Below are 6,534 nucleotides of genomic sequence, written 5' to 3'. Positions count from 1 at the left end.
TGTGCAGAAATACCATGCTTCAGAATAAAACTTCAGCATTGCCCTTTCTCTCTTAGAGCCTCTAAAATGTTCATTATTTTCATCTTTAGTTTTTTTTCTATAATGTCAAACTTTTTCTCCATGTGCAAGCATGCCCCCAACCCCATTTCTAATGGAGCTTGAAATTAACATGCATTTCTATTTACTTGTTGATGGACTGTCATCTATCAACCCCACTTTTTGATTGTGATTTAATTTTTGCTTTTTCAGTGGCTCAGGGTTATAGTAATGCACATAATGTAAATATGATTTGAAAGGCAGCTTGGAGTGTTATGTTATATTTATTTGCTTATTTATTTATTTAAAGATTTTATTTTATTTATTTGACAGAGAGAGTGACAGCTAGAGAGGGAACACAAGCAGGGGGAGTGGGAGAGGGAGAAGCAGGCTTCCCGCCAAGCAGGGAGCCCAGTGCGGGGCTGGATCCCAGGACCCTGGGATCGTGACCTGAGCTGAAGGCAGACACTTAATGACTGAGCCACCCAGGCGCCCCTTGAGTGTTATTTTAAGTGTTTGTAATAAAGATTGATCATTTGGAATGTGATTTGGTTTTTAAAATTCCTTGTCATCTGTCCCCTGTTACAGTTGTAGTATAGGTAGAGCAGGAATTACATTGTGGAAGTTGTTATGATTTTATGCTGTAACCTTTTTTTTTTTTTTTAAAGATTTTATTTATTTATTTGACAGAGATCTCAAGTAGGCAGAGAGGCAGGCAGAGAGAGAGAGGAGGAAGCAGGCTCCCTGCCGAGCAGAAAGCCCAATGCGGGGCTTGATCCCAGGCACGACCTGAGCTGAAGGCAGAGGCTTAACCCACTGAGCCACCCAGGCGCACCCCCCCCCCTGCTTTTTTTTTTTTAAGATTTCAGGGGCTATATAGAAGAAACAAACTCTCATTTGCTTTAGAAGTTTTTAATGAATAATGTAGTCCAATATAATTTTGGTGTTAAGTAACTGGTCATACTCCTTAATTGCTAACTTAAAGGCTAGTTCTTTCCTGGATTGCTTAGTTTGGCTACTGCCATTTTATTGTAGTGAGCTGTAGATTTCCCTTGTTTTCTTATTCTGAGATTTGATTAGTAAATATTGTCATAAATAAGTGGACCATCAATTGCATTTTGAAAGTGTGTTATTGCTATGGTTTTTTTGCTTAATATTTGGCATTATGAATTGAAAATGGAAGTTATTAGAAGCCTGTTAATTATCAGGTTACATAATCCTGTACTGGTTTATTAACCAGGTAGGACTGCAGACTGTTCTTGAAATTGAAAGTGCTATCATAACTCAGGAAATACATTCAGTGTGGCCCATTTCAAGTGACATGAAGGACAAGAGCCTTTGCTAATAGTCCATTTACCCTCTGCAGTTCTGAAACATGCTTTTCTTTCCAAGCAAAGATGTATTATTACTATTCTCCCATAGTGTGTTGAATATTTCATTATGTTAAATATTTCAGTGTTAATCTAGACTCTTAATCGTGGTTTGTGAAAAATGATAGTGTAGTGAATAAGGCAGAAACTGAAAGGGTAAGTTATTTGTCAGTGTTCATGGAGTTTGCTCTTCTGGGGATCTCTGAATTGGCAAAGGTTTCTTAGAATTCATCTGTTATCATTTCCTTGCTTCCTTGGACCTGGGGTCATCATGTTCTCAGAAAAGCTGTAGTCTGACTTTGAAGTATATCTTTAGAAACCTGTCATTTTGCAGAGAAGCGGCTGAGTGAAATGTGAGCTTGATTCCTTGGGAGGAGGGGGAAAAAAACCAAGGGAATGGAAGATGGCAATATCTGAGAGAAATTTAAACTTCTTTCGGGTCATTAAGACCAGTGAAAGATGGAATGTTTTCTAGTTTGTCTTTTTTGAGGCAGGGTCAAAGGCAACCTTTAGTTAGCTATATCTCAGTAACAGTGGGAAGGATTCAGTTAAATGCAGTATACATTTATTCAAAGTCTGCCTTTCAAAGCAGGCGTTAGGAGATGTTAAGAATTTACAAGTCACCATTGCTAACCTCAAGAGTTTACAAACTAATGGGATTATTAGTCTAAGTAATCACTGGTAGGTAAGAATTAGGAATCTATAGTTTTGCTAATTTATAACACATTTTAAAAAAATTTATTAATTTTATAGAGAATTTGTGCCAGTGAGCAGGGGTAGGGGAGGAGGGGTGGACAGAGAATCTCAAGCAGATGCCCCCCCCCCTCCGCCCCCGAGTGTGGAGCCCTACATGGGGCTTGATCCCAGGACCCCGAGACCAAATTAAGACTTAAAATCAGTGGGGCACCTAGGTGGCTCAGTGGGTTAAGCCTCTGCTTTCAGCTCAGGTCATGATCTCAGGGTCCTGGGATAGAACCCCCTGCATCAGGCTATCTGCTCAGCAGGGAACCTGCTTCCCTCTTTCTCTCTGATTGCCTCTCTGCCTACTGGTGATCTCTCTCTCTCTCTCAAGTAAATAAAATCTTAAAAAAAAAAAAAAAAAGTTAAAATCAAGAGTCGGATGCTTAACCGACTGAGCCGCCCAAGCACCCCAAGAAGAACATTTATTTCTTTCACAAGTGTCTGTGTTGCTAGATGAAACCGGAAACTGTCAAGCCAGTTGTTGAACATTTATAGAATGTTGTTAGGTGTAAAATTACCATATTCAAGAAAGCCATGGTCACTGTGCTCAAAGGGAAGCTCCCAGTTTCCTGGGAAACAGATGCACTGACCTAGCGCTATAATGGAGGTGCGTGTGAAGTGCTGGAGGGACTCAGAAAAGAGGGAACAGCTCTTTCTGTGGGATTAGAGGACATATGTGTGAGAGTCTTGAAGGAAGATGGAAAAGTCAGGAAAGGTGCTCTGGCCTAGAGAGGGTTTATAAAAAGGTCTGGACACATGAATGTGCATTGGAGAAGTTTCACAGAGTGGATGGAGGTGATGAGTCTCAGGCTAGTGCCATTCAAGTTTGTTTATAGGAGTTTGGGCTTCATCCTGTTTGTGGTGGGGAAGTAGTCCCTCTTTTTTTTTTTTTTTTTTCAGGGGAGAGTAGACTTTATGGTAAGTGAGGCAGTCTGGATAATGATTGGAAATGAGAAGATATATATGTATATTTTTTAAAGACTTCTAGATATGTTATTTATTTAAAAGATTTTTATTTATTTGACAGAGATCACAAGTAGGCAGAGAGGCAGGCAGAGAGAGAGAGGAGGAAGCAGGCTCCAGCAGAGAGCCCCATGCGGGGCTTGATCCCAGGACTCTGGAATCATGACCTGAGCCGAAGGCAGAGGTTTTAATCCACTGAGCCACCCAGGCGCCCCCAAGACTTCTAGATATTTTAAACCAAACCCAGGCCAGAGCCCTGAGATGAGAAGGGTTAGTAGAGTGAGGTATTTACTGAAGTAGAGAAGGGAGAGGAAAGAGGATGAAAGAAAGGCCGAGAATCTCAGTCTGGGGGAGCTGGTTGGGTGGAACTTTGGTCAGCAGAAATGGGAAATGCCAAAGAGGGAGTAGATTGGGAGGAAAATACTTGCCTTGTGGCCTGTGGAGTTTGAGGGACTTAGCTCTTCAGTTGCTTTGTGGGGAGAAGGCCTTTGGATTGGGGAAATGCTGGTGGCCTTTACTATGGTAGCTATGAGGAGGTGGGGTTTGCTTCTTGTTTTTTTTTTTTTTTTTTTTTTTTTAGGTGGGTGAATGGGTGGGTGGGATTTTAGGAGTTCTCTGGCAGTGTTATAAACAGTAAGAATGGGCCCAAAGTATTTTTAAGTTAGGAAAGAAAAGACCAACCTTGTAATACCTCCTAATTTCTTTGCCCATCTTTAAATGTTACTTTTTGCTATTTATTTTATTTTGTTTTTTACTTCTTGCCATTTAAATATTTATCTTCTGTGTTTTTCACTCATGCTTGTTTTTGGAAGGCTTGGAAGATCTTTGGTGCTGTTGTCTCCTCCTGTAACCTGAAACAGCTGCCTTACCCCCTCTTGTACAACAGATCCTCAGTGAGGACTTTCTCCCCTTTTGGGGACTCCCTCCTGGGTGCTGCTCTTGGGAGCTAATGTTTCCGTAACTGTTTTCTGTTGTATTGTAACTATTTTCTTGTCTTGATTAAGTCCCCCCCACCTCCCACCAGCTTTTTTTTCTTTGAAGATCTTCAGATATACAGAAAAGTTGAAAGAGTATTGGAGTAAGCACTTGACTAGTTAGTTCACTTGGATTCTCCAGTTGTTAACATTTTTTGTATTTGCTTTGTTACTCCATAAACTTTTCTTGAGGCATTTAAAAGTAAACTGCAGATACCAGGGTACTTCAGCATGTAAGTCCTAAGAATAAGGACATTGCCTTTACCTAACTTCAATATCACACAAGACATTTTACTTTAATAAAATAACATAAAGGGCGCCTGGGTGGCTCAGTGGGTTAAGCCGCTGCCTTCGGCTCAGGTCATGATCTCAGGGTCCTGGGATCGAGTCCCGCATCGGGCTCTCTGCTCAGCAGGGAGCCTGCTTCCCTCTCTCTCTCTCTCTGGCTGCCTCTCTGTCTACTTGTGATTTCTCTCTGTCAAATTAATAAATAAAAAAAAAATCTTAAAAAAAAAATAAAAATAAAATAACATAAAGAGTGTCACTGTGTCACTTCTCCCCAGAAACTTGGGAGAAATGCCAACTCTGGCGTCCTACCCTAGACCTGATGTGGGAAATAAAAGCAAAAGAAAAATTAAATTTCCTTACTACTTACAGTACATTAATAAGTCCTTGAAACAGGCAGAGTGACGTTCTTCTAGGATCCCAGTAGCCTCAGTGTTAACACTTTGCTAAGGGCAAAAGGCAGTCTTAACCCTGAAGCCCAGGTTCCTGTCAGTCTACTTTAACATATAAAAATTACTTTGGAAACTTCCTTTATCACGGCTCTCCCAAGATATATGTTGGCATTCATCCCCCAAGCATATGACCCAGTGATACCTGTCTGAAGGGTCTCATGACTAAGGTTTCATTAGACAGTAATAAATGACCTTTTCCTAACAATAGCCCCCTCAAAGTCCTGTAAACCTTGCTATCTAAGTTCCTTAGAGACTTATGGTATCCCTAACCCCGCCTCAATTTGAAAGTATATAATCAGCCAATCCTCACAGTCCCAGTGCAGCTCTTTTTGTCCATGTGTCCCGTCTCCATGCTTTAATAAAACCACCTTTTTGCATTGAAGAGGTCTCAATAATTCTTTTCTTTTCTTTTTTTTTTTTTTTTTTTTTAAGATTTTATTTATTTATCTGCCAGGCAGAGATTACAAGTAGTCAGAGGCAGGCAGAGAGAGAGAGAGAGAGAGAGGAGGAAGCAGGCTCCTTGCTGAGCCAAAGGCAGAGGGTTAACTGACTGAGCCACCGAGGCTCCCCAGGAATTCATTTCTTGGCTGTTGGCTTCGAACTCCCATCTTTGCTACATGAGACCTGAGTCAGAATTTGCCTTTTAACAGGGTTCCCAGAAATACTGATCTTATGGCGTGGTGCATATTTATATTAAATTTCATCAATTGTCCTAGTGATTTTTTTTTTTTAATAGGTTTTTTGTTTTTAAATCCAGGAATCAGGGGCGCCTGGGTGGCTCAGTGGGTTGGGCCGCTGCCTTCGGCTCAGGTCATGATCTCAGGGTCCTGGGATCGAGTCCCGCATCGGGATCTCTGCTCAGCAGGGAGCCTGTTTCCCTCTCTCTCTCTCTGCCGGCCTCTCTGTCTACTGTGAACTCTCTCTGTCAAATAAATAAATAAATAAAATCTTAAAAAAAAAAAAAAAATCCAGGAATCAGGGGTGTTTGGGTGGCTCAGTCAGTTAAGCGTCTGCCTTTGGCTCAGGTCATGATCCCAGGGTCCTGGGTTTGAGCCCCATGTTGGGCTCCCTGCCCAGTGGGGAGTCGGCTTCTTTCTCTCCCTCTGCCCCTCTCCCTGCTTGTGCATAAGTTCTCTCCCCTCCCCCCACCACCTCAGATAAGTAAAATCTTTTTTATTTTTATTTATTTATTTTTTAAAAAATATTTTATTTGTTTATTTGACAGAGAGCTAGAGAGAGAGCACAAGTAAGCAGAGCGGCAGGGAGAGGGGGAGAGAGAGAAGCAGGCTATCTGCTGAGCAGGGAGCCCGATGTGGGGCTCGATCCCAGGACCCTGGAATCATGACCCGAGCCGAAGGCAGCTGCTTAACCAACTGAGCCACCCGGGCGCCCCAGATAAGTAAAGTCTTAAAAAAAGTAAATGCAGGAACCAATAAGAGATCACATACTGTGTTTAGTTGTCATATCTCTAAAGAGTTTTTATTTCTGTCTCCTCCTTCTCCCTCCATGTCACTGACACTTGGGAAGAGTTAGGCCGATTTTGTAGATGCTCTATAGTTTGGATTGGTCTGATTGTTTCTATTTTTGGCCATACTATGTACGTAATGATGTTCTTTTCTGAGGGCATTGCAGCAGTTGTCACATTGTTCTCCTGGTGGTGATGCCAAGTTTAAACACTTGATGAGTTAGCATCTGCCACATTTCTCCCTTGTA

At 41.6% G+C, this 6,534-nt stretch overlaps 1 protein-coding gene across 3 annotated transcripts in view; it reads left to right on the top strand.

Annotated features, from left to right (window-relative positions):
• CTNNA1 (catenin alpha 1) overlaps positions 1-6,534 on the top strand; it is a 185,461-nt gene that overhangs the window by 10,572 nt on the left and 168,355 nt on the right. Inside the window, exon 1 of one of the 3 annotated variants that reach the window (XM_032336574.1) lies at positions 2,765-2,789. The exons of the other annotated variants lie outside the window; for them this stretch is intronic. The gene's annotated coding sequence lies outside the window, so the exon portion shown is untranslated. Of the gene's footprint in view, positions 1-2,764; positions 2,790-6,534 lie in introns of those variants that run through there. 3 annotated transcript variants of the gene reach the window in all.

This window comes from Mustela erminea, chromosome 3 (genome assembly GCF_009829155.1).
Source record: "Mustela erminea isolate mMusErm1 chromosome 3, mMusErm1.Pri, whole genome shotgun sequence".
NCBI classification, from domain to species: Eukaryota; Metazoa; Chordata; class Mammalia; order Carnivora; family Mustelidae; genus Mustela; species Mustela erminea.
The sequence above is the reverse complement of the archived record's forward strand: the minus strand, read 5'-3'. Positions and strand labels throughout refer to the sequence as shown.